This window comes from Frankliniella occidentalis, unplaced genomic scaffold (genome assembly GCF_000697945.3).
Source record: "Frankliniella occidentalis isolate FOCC.00 unplaced genomic scaffold, Focc_3.1 Scaffold218, whole genome shotgun sequence".
In the NCBI taxonomy this organism is placed as follows: Eukaryota; Metazoa; Arthropoda; class Insecta; order Thysanoptera; family Thripidae; genus Frankliniella; species Frankliniella occidentalis.
The window spans coordinates 164,300-173,120 of record NW_026267344.1 but is presented as its reverse complement, the minus strand read 5'-3'; the positions used below and the strand labels follow the sequence as shown (position 1 = coordinate 173,120).

Genomic DNA, 8,821 nt, shown 5'->3' with positions numbered 1-8,821 from the left:
GGGGGGGGGAGGGGCGAAGCACCCTGCTCTGGACCGGCGCCATCACTCTGCACCCGAGACCTCGGGGACAGAGAGACGCTGAGGGAGAGGAGGGGAAATTCAACTTGGATTACAATTCCAAACTTATTCCTGCTGTTGCTAACCGCGCGACTCCGACCAAATACGGCTGTGCCCCACAGTCATGCGAGGGAATTGGGGGGCGGGGGCACACGCCGGGCTCGCAGGGAAGGGGTTGGCGGAGAGAGGGGGTCGAAGGGAGAGGGGAGAAAAGAGGAAAAGGGCGGGCAGCGAAGGGCAGACAGAATATTGCCGGGAAAACTTATACGCAGCAGCTGGCATACGTGCGTGCCGCCGCTAGGCTGGTCCACAGAACAATTATTGAAAAGATGAGTAAGTATAATGCTTTTGTCTGGCCGTCCATCAGGATTTTAAATGTGCCCACACAAAAGTGTAGGCCCGATCCGACTTAATTTAGGGCTGGTAGAAAATTCCATAGGAGGGTTGCAGGGAAGGAGGTTCAAATTACTTGGGGAGAAGCATAGCGAAGCTTCGTACCCCGGTACCGTCTTTTGGGCTCAAGCGCCGAGCGGTGGTTCAGTACAAGGCGGCAGATTCACTTCGCGCACTTCTGTATTTATACTGGCTGTATACAGCATGCAGGCATGCGGGTATGGGTACGAAGTCTGTAGGTGGCGCACATAACAACAATCGATGATCTTGGACGACAGGGCCGCGACCTCATCGTGGTTTGCGAGTCAACGCACGCGAACCTCCGAGAGCGAAAACACGTCATTGTGTTGTCAGTCGCCCCCTGTTTTTCATTAACCCGTGCTATCGGGGCACCGCTCGCCGCTCAACCGTACCTAATCCGTTTTACTGCACGACAACATTCCGCCGCGGGCTGCCGGAGTGGCATGGAGTGGGTGGAACGGGGACGCGCCCCGCCGGGCTCGGCCGTCCAGTTCTTTATTTTTCTTCGCACGCATGAAGCGCGCTGGAATTGTATTGCCGGCCGTGTTGCGCGCGGCGATGCAGGGCAGGCAGAGAGCGCCGTCGACTGCCGATTGCTGCCGATGGGATGGGGCCAATGGGCGCACCAATTCAAGACTTCTCAAGGGCGCTCAAGGTCACTAAATCCTCAGTCCCACCACCCTCGTCCTCCCCCTGCAATATGTAACACCCAAAACCCTCTCGGTGGCACAGGAGAAATGTTGTCGGCGAAAACTCAAAAAAGTATAATTATTTCAAAGACTATATGTTTTCACGATTTCGCATTCACATTGTGAAACAAATTGTGATAAAACTGAGAATATCATGGCTAGTTATTTTTACAACCAATCTTAGCACGGATTTTTTTTATCACAAGTTCCTTCTACAGTGGGTCTTCCCAAAAAGAATACTTAAACTTTTGCCCAAGAGTACAAATGCTAGCTTATTATCTTAAATTTTAAAAAGCAGCAAGTTTACACGTGCGTCGAATAGCACTTTCAGAGCAGATATTGTTTTTTTTATCCATTCCCTTTCATCGCCGTCCGTGACTTTTTCCTCATATTATCTGTGAACCAAGAAGGCTACGTGACTAATTTTATTTCAGAGAACAAGAAGCGCAATAGGGAAAACTGGGTGCTGAAAACGCCTTCACAATTCAAACAAAACGCCGCCTCTGCTTTACATCCGCAGCAACACGGAACATCAAACCACTGAACCCCGAGCAACTAGCAGCCTCCCCGGCAACGGTGCCTCCTCCCTCCCCGCCGCACAGCGCCGCCCCGCAAGACGATACCTCCAATTTAGAAACGTCTTTATCGGACGAAGCCCCCTCCTCGGCGCCACGCCCCCGCAGCCCTTACCGGCTCGACTACGAGATAAGACCCACCTTTATTTTACAGCAGGCGGGACTCGGCTCTGCTCCTCCTCCATGGAGGGCGCCGTTTGCTGCACGTCCAATAACAAGACCACTCCAGCCCAACCTTGGCCCTGGGTTCGGCCCTGGGCCCCAAGCGGTGTGCCGTGCGGGGGCAGGGCCGAGGCTTCGGGCCGGGGCTGCCGGCGCTGGCGGCCCGGTGTGTTTACAACGCGGTATCCTCTCTCCTCCTCGGTGCCAAGCTCGGCACCGGAAGTCGCGCCCGCGAGGGTGCAAGTGCCGCAGTAAAGCTGTTCGCCGAAGCTCGGCCAAGCACTGCGAAGCACCCGCGTGACGGCCTGGGCCGCCGCCCCGCGGTGACGTGTCCCGGTGCGGCCAGTCGAAGCGGGCACTGTAAAAAGTTTTCGTGATTTTACGAAAAAAAGTGTTACGAAATGCTTCGTAAAAAATAAATTACGAAAATATTTCGTTAGGGCCAATTTACGAAACATTTAGTAAAGTTACAAATATATTTCGTAACGAATGCATATAATTTTGGGAATCATATGTCATAAAATTTGACAAAATATATGCAAATTTCATACCCCTTAGTTAGAGCTTTGGATTTTACGAAGCAATTCGTGAAATAACGATGTATCGTAATTAGTTCAAAACGAAGTTTTCGCACTGGAAAATTAACCGACAAAATTTCGTAAAATCACGAAATTTATTTTTACAGTGGGGGCACGGCCACAGATAACAACCACCGCCGCCGCTCTCTCAGCCAGACGTTCCCCGCGCCTTCGCACAGCACAAGCTCCTCGAGCATATTGATGAGTCCGAAAGAATTCGCATTCGCGCGCGGCGAGGAACGCGCGCTCGAAACGCTTTTAAACACTAGGGGTGAAAAAGAAAAGAAAATGATCATCACGCGGAGATTCTTCTGGTTCTTCGCTGTTTTACTTTCTATGGTGAAAATGCTGTTGGCCAGGCAACGACCTTTCTCTCTCTCTCTCTCTCTCTCTCTCTCTCTCTCTCTCTCTATTTCTCTCACGACCAAAAACAAAATGAAGAAAAGAAGCAAAAGCGTTTTCTGCTTCTCTTTCGGGGCAGGCAGCTTTGTAGTCTTACCTACCACACCGCTCTGCTGCGTGGCAACGGAAAAGAAATCAGGGAAGCAGAAGCTGCGGTGGCGGTGGCCGGCGGTAGGACGGTGGCGGCGGGGTGAGGTGTGCAGCTGATGGGCGGAAGCTGAGAGCCAAGGTAAGGTGGGCTGGAGGAGGTGGGGGGAGTGAAGTAGCAGCTGCGAGACACACAATAGAGGGCAGGTCAAGTAAATTTATTACGAAGACCTCCGTAATGCTCTGTCTATTTCGGAGAGAATGACGGGCTTTACGGAATTGCTGATGGTTTGCGCGCGCAGCAGGGCAAAAGGGTCTGGCGGCGGATGTAGCCCAGCCGAGCGAGATTCGGGAAGGGGGGGGGGGGCACGAGCAGGTGTAACCTCTGCAGAGAGGCTTAGCCGCACTCTCCAATTTCCACTCAAACTCGCTCACCAATAATGCTTGGCGGCTGCACAGGTTGGTGTTACGCTCCATCGAGGCGCGATGAAGATGGCACGTACCGCAGGTGCGGGCGCAGGCTTTGCCCACCTAAGGGGCCATAGCGCCTCACGGACAGAGCGAGGAGGCAAACACGCGTCTTCTCTGAATCATCCGGTATCCTGATGGAAATCAAGTGCTTACAGCAAGTGTAAGTGATCAGCACAGTTTCTTGAGCAATAGCACTTTTGCACTGTCACTTGGGAATGCTGGAATGCTGCACTTGCGGTTGTGTGAACGAGATCAGTGTGAGATGGACTGGTCGCAGTCGAGTGCGGTCGAGCGTTCCTCGAAGGGGGAAAATAAAAAGACCCGCTGCCGACTCACCTTACCCGTTTCTCCAGCGCGGGCAACCGCTGTCACCATCTCCGATGCGGGAAGGGTGAACCAAACCAAGGCGGAGAGGGCGGGCGACGTCAGAGCTCTACTCGCAGGCAACGAACGCACTCTTCCTGATGAATAATGGAGAACCGAGCCCGGCCTGATGGAGCGTGGTAGTGATACTGGCACTGGCCGTCTGGCCAGCCCAGTATGGCTAGATATGACGGGTCCAATGAGGGACCCGTCACATGGACGGACCACTGAAATTTTACCAGAAACTTTTAGAAATACAAAAAAGTCTTGTTTGCTGGATCAGCAATGAAACAAAATTGCTTTGTTTGTCTGAAGGGTTCCTTACTTCAAAAATAAATGTGCAACGAGTTGGCCATTTGACGAACTCGGGGCGAGTTAAGCGCTAAGTTTCCGCGATTTTGGGGCGATTTTTTTAGTGCGAGTCATTTGTGCAAAGGCAGGTAATCCATAGAGAAATGTGCGTGAAGGGAACTCCTCAATTTTTGCATATTTATGAGATGGATCAGGTTGAAGGCAATGGGAGGGTAGTGTGAGGATAACGCAGTAGCATTAGTATCGCTTTCACACGGAGTAAAAATTAGCGCCGGCACCCGGGGAGTCTGCACCGAAGGACAGCGAGGAAGGAGGCAAAGCGAGCGGGGAAGCGTTTAGGGAGGCCGTAAAAATGCAATATTGTGAGCGGCGGGGTCTCTATCACCTGGCTGAGCTCCGCGCAACGCAGCCCGCCCGCCAGACTATATAAACGGGGGCAGGGCCCACGCCGGCCCACGCGGTGCAGTGCTCCCCGTTTTATTCTGTTTACGCCTCTGCGCCTTGCAGGAGGAAACCCCAGCGCGAGTAGGAAACGCAATGCCGCCGCGCGCGCCACGTAGCGCCCCAGCCATTCACTGCATGAATGCCGATAATACATACCTCTGCGCGGTTGAAACTGTATACGCAAGGCGAACCTATCACACTGTGGGCGTTTGGGCGAAGAAAACTTTTAAACAAATGATTGGGAAAGTTCAAGCAAGCATAGTTTTGAAAGTTCATCCGGAACATTGGAGTGTTTGTCGGATTTCCACGGGAATAGTTTATCTTGCTTTCTCTTTCACTTCTTTCACTTCAGAATAATTACCGATCATTATCTCGTCATTGTTTAATGATTGCTCCCTGCTAATCCCGTTCCTTTGATGTGACAGTGACATGCGTGTTTTCCTTGCACAGGCGGTGCGCCCAGCCCCCGCCACTGCTGCGGCGCGTTCGGCGCAGTGCGGCTGCGGCAGCGACGGCAGCAGCGGAGTTGGCGAAACAACGTCGGAGATGTGACGAACACGCTTGAGCGGTAAGCAAACTCGCTCGTTATTCAAGAACCCTGTCGTGTGCCCCTCCCCCACCCCTTTCTCTTTGCCCGAACTATATAGTAGCGAAACACAAATGCAGCAGCAGCCGGCAGCAGCAGCAGCTAGCAGCGGGGGCAGGACGCGTGGGTGCGGCTGTTACGGCCGTATGCGGACGCACGGCAGGAGGAGAAAGCTGCCGCTTTGACGGTAAATCATCGAGGCAAACTAATTTATATCCATTACATCCCGCGGCCCGCATGACGCTCCGCCACCGCGCCCCACCGGCTGCCACGCGGGGGCGTTTGCGCTGCGCTGCGTTGTTTTGGAGGCAGGCGTGTGTCTTATATGCGAGCGGAACACATTTATAGCCCGAGCCCACACGCGCCGGAGAAGCGCCCGGAGAGAAGATGGCAGCAACAGGAGAGCGAAATGACGCCGGGCGTGTTAACGGCGAAAACACACACAAAGTAGGCAGCGGGGGAAGCGGGCGAGCTGTAGAGACGTAGGCGAACAGGCGCGTCGCGAAACCAGAATTTGCAGATGGATTTGCACACTCGTAGGCCGATTCACCTGCTCGCCGACATTCGTAGTTCATTTGTTGGTGTTACGGTAGAACTGAAAACCCTCCCCTCTCTCTCATTTATCCCTATCAGAGTATGCTTAGTCGAGCTGCTTTGACATCGCACTGACAAAAATTGCCGTACAATATGTATGTCCTCGGAAGAAGTCGAACAATTACACTTACCATTCAAGATTGTAAATGTACAAGCACTCCGTATTGACTGGAAATCGGATGACGAGCAAGAGTGGGAGGCTTGGCGGCGGGTTTTACATGTACGATACATTTTGTACATTTTGCAAAATAAATCGTATAGATGTATGAGCATAGTTTTTCGGGCAGTGCCCATGTAACATATACGCGGCCTACTTCGTCGGCTCACCTGCGGGATCCAAGTTGTACGAGAGACACGTGTCGTCATCCAGTGACTCCCAGGAGGGCCTCAGCCGCGCCCGCGCCCCATGCGTAAAGGAGCCTCCCCTCATGTAGCCACCCTGCCAGTCTGTATGTCGAGTACTCCTCCTACGCAATAATGAAATCCTTCTGGCGCCGAGAAAGTGAGAGGGAAAGGGAGCAGAGATATAGGGGCAGGGAGGGGTCGAGAAAGAGAGGTATAGGGGTGAGAGAGAGGCTCGAGCAAATCCCAGGGACCCAAGAAGGAGTGGAAGGAGTGAGGAAACAGAACAAGGGCGTCTCCGTCGCACAGAGAGAAGGCAAAATTAGTCCAAGCAAGTCACTTTAGTCGAAGAGGCGCCCGGAGCAGAGAGGAAGGGTTGGGGGGCGCCCTGCCCGCCCCTGGCCTCAGCTGGCCCCGTTCTGCCCCGTAGGCCCCCTCGGGCTCCCTTTATTGGGCCACGTGGTGGAGACAATGCCAAACATTAACACTCGGCGGTTGCGAACCCAACCCTCGGTTCATCCTCTCTGCTGCTCCATATTTTAGGGTGGAGAACGGCTACGTACAACCCCTTAAGTCCACGGACAGGCAGGCAGGCTGCTCTCGCACGCCGCTGAGCGCGCCATCCGATCCGTGTTGTCAACGCGCGGCCCGCCCGCTCCGGCCGCTCCGGCTGCTCCACCCCCTCCACCCGCTCCGCCCGCGCTCTCCTCATTTCACGCTCAAGCAAAATTATATTGAGATACTCATCCAATTTGATCAATTTTTTGCTGCTCGTTCCCGGAAGAAGCGGCCATGTCGCTAGATCCAATCGTTTTACCGTCGCGCGTCGTTCTACCTCGGGGTTCGCTGCTTATCCTTCCGACTTCTCCGGCCTCCCTGCCCAACCCCGGCAAGCAAGAGCGCCGTGTGACAATCATCGAATCAACTCGCTCCACTTTCACTTTCACCAAGAGATAGAGAAAGAGGGGGAGAGAGAGAAGTGCATTCCTTTTGTTGGTTTAGTAAAAGTGCACGTGGCATGCAGCGAAAACACGAAGGGCCCAAAACAGGATTCGTATTTATGACGCACAGAACTTATGTGACGGCTCTGCCAAGTGATGAGCATCCCCGTGCGTTTGGTCGTGTTTTCTATTTCGTTTCCCATGTGAGGGCGAGGAAGTGTCGCCCCGTCCCGTGCACACTAAGCAGGGCAGGAATCCCTCGCGCCCGCCTTGAGGCCACGCACGAGTGCCCCCGACCAATCTCATCTCAACGTGACGAGAGGCGAGCCGTGTCCTTCCCTCCGTCTCTCTATCAGTCTATCTATTTATACTTCTCTCTCTCTCTCTGCTCCTATTTTCCTCACCCTGCCCACACGCTACAAAATATAGCCTTTCTTTAAACATAACTAATCGATATACGATACGATATTGTAGCTATGCCATGCTAGTTCCTAGGTAGATATACGCCAGACCACGTCTCGCGTAACAGGCTTCGCGATACCTCACGAAACACTGTTAAGCTGCGACGCGCCTGGCGCCTGCTGGCATGCATATTCCTAGGTCTGCGGCGCTGACACCCGAGTCGGGCAAAATGCAGAGTCGTCAAGACGCCTTTCGCCTCAAAAAGCACAAATTTTAATAATTATTTTAGTGGAATTAATTTGACGAGTTGCCCCAACAAAGACCATCAAATATCTCAGGAAAAAACATGTTTTTGTATAAGGGCCATTTCCTCGTGGAAAACTCTCTAGCGCCCAAACGGTTAAAGATAGAGCCAAACGGATGAAATTTAGGCCTTGGTCTCTACTTTCACGGTTTACTCCACAGAAAAACATAATAAAAACCTTCCCAACGAAATTTTCAGGGTTTTTTGATTTTGATTTATTTTTAACAGGTCAATTGTTGAGCTAGAGGGCTCAAAATAAATACAGTTTTTGATTTTTGTGATACAAAGTTAAAATAAAAATTCCACGTACCTAGCTCAACCCGTTTTCGAGTAATGGTGATTACAGACAGACGTGAAACTTCGATCATCACTCTTCTATATGACGATGCCCCCACACCCAAATCCAAATAATTTTTATACTTTATCTTTACGTCAGTCTCGTTAGTTCATCGTCGTCGGATTCTTTGACCTCACGACAGATTTTCCATCGTTAAACATTTTTGTCATGGCCGAACGAATTTCGCTGATCCAGGAAATCCAGGAAACACGTTTTCCTGGTGCACGCCGGCACCGCGCGGTACAGCTTCCGGGTATTCCGTATTCCTTTCACTGATTTGCCCGACCTTTCACCAGCACGGCGGTGGGAGCAGCAGCGTGCTGCTCCTCTCGCTCCCAGAGGCCATGCTCGTGCTCGTCGCCCGCTGCTGCCGCTCCTGCTGCTCTAATAAAGGGGGAGGGGCGGCCCTGTTCTTTGCGTGCAATTTGGGGAAAGTTTCGACTCGGCCAAAGTAAAGTAGTGCGAGAGCTTGCCTGCCGGGCGCTGTCGGGGGCGTGCGGCCTGCAGCAAACTACCTCCCCCCCCTCCCTCCTCCTCACACACACATTGCGCTATTTTGGGGGCAAACCGCAGATTAACAGGCAGAACATCAGCCATGGTGCGGAATAAGAAGAGCAGCGCAAAGTTTATGAAAATATCATCACTGCACGCGCGCTCTGTCGGGGCAGCTGAGTCTGTCGTCCGCAACCGCAATCATGTCGAGCGCACCGCCGTTCGTGACGGTCAATGTGGTCCCGACATGCCGCGGAGCACGACCCCCC

At 52.8% G+C, this 8,821-nt stretch overlaps 1 protein-coding gene across 2 annotated transcripts in view; it reads left to right on the top strand.

Moving 5' to 3' along the window:
* LOC113209489 (FMRFamide receptor-like) overlaps positions 1-8,821 on the top strand; it is a 108,336-nt gene that overhangs the window by 60,313 nt on the left and 39,202 nt on the right. For both annotated transcript variants that reach the window (XM_052272684.1, XM_052272683.1), the window contains one exon: positions 5,005-5,122. The gene's annotated coding sequence lies outside the window, so the exon portion shown is untranslated. The remainder of the gene's footprint in view (positions 1-5,004; positions 5,123-8,821) is intronic.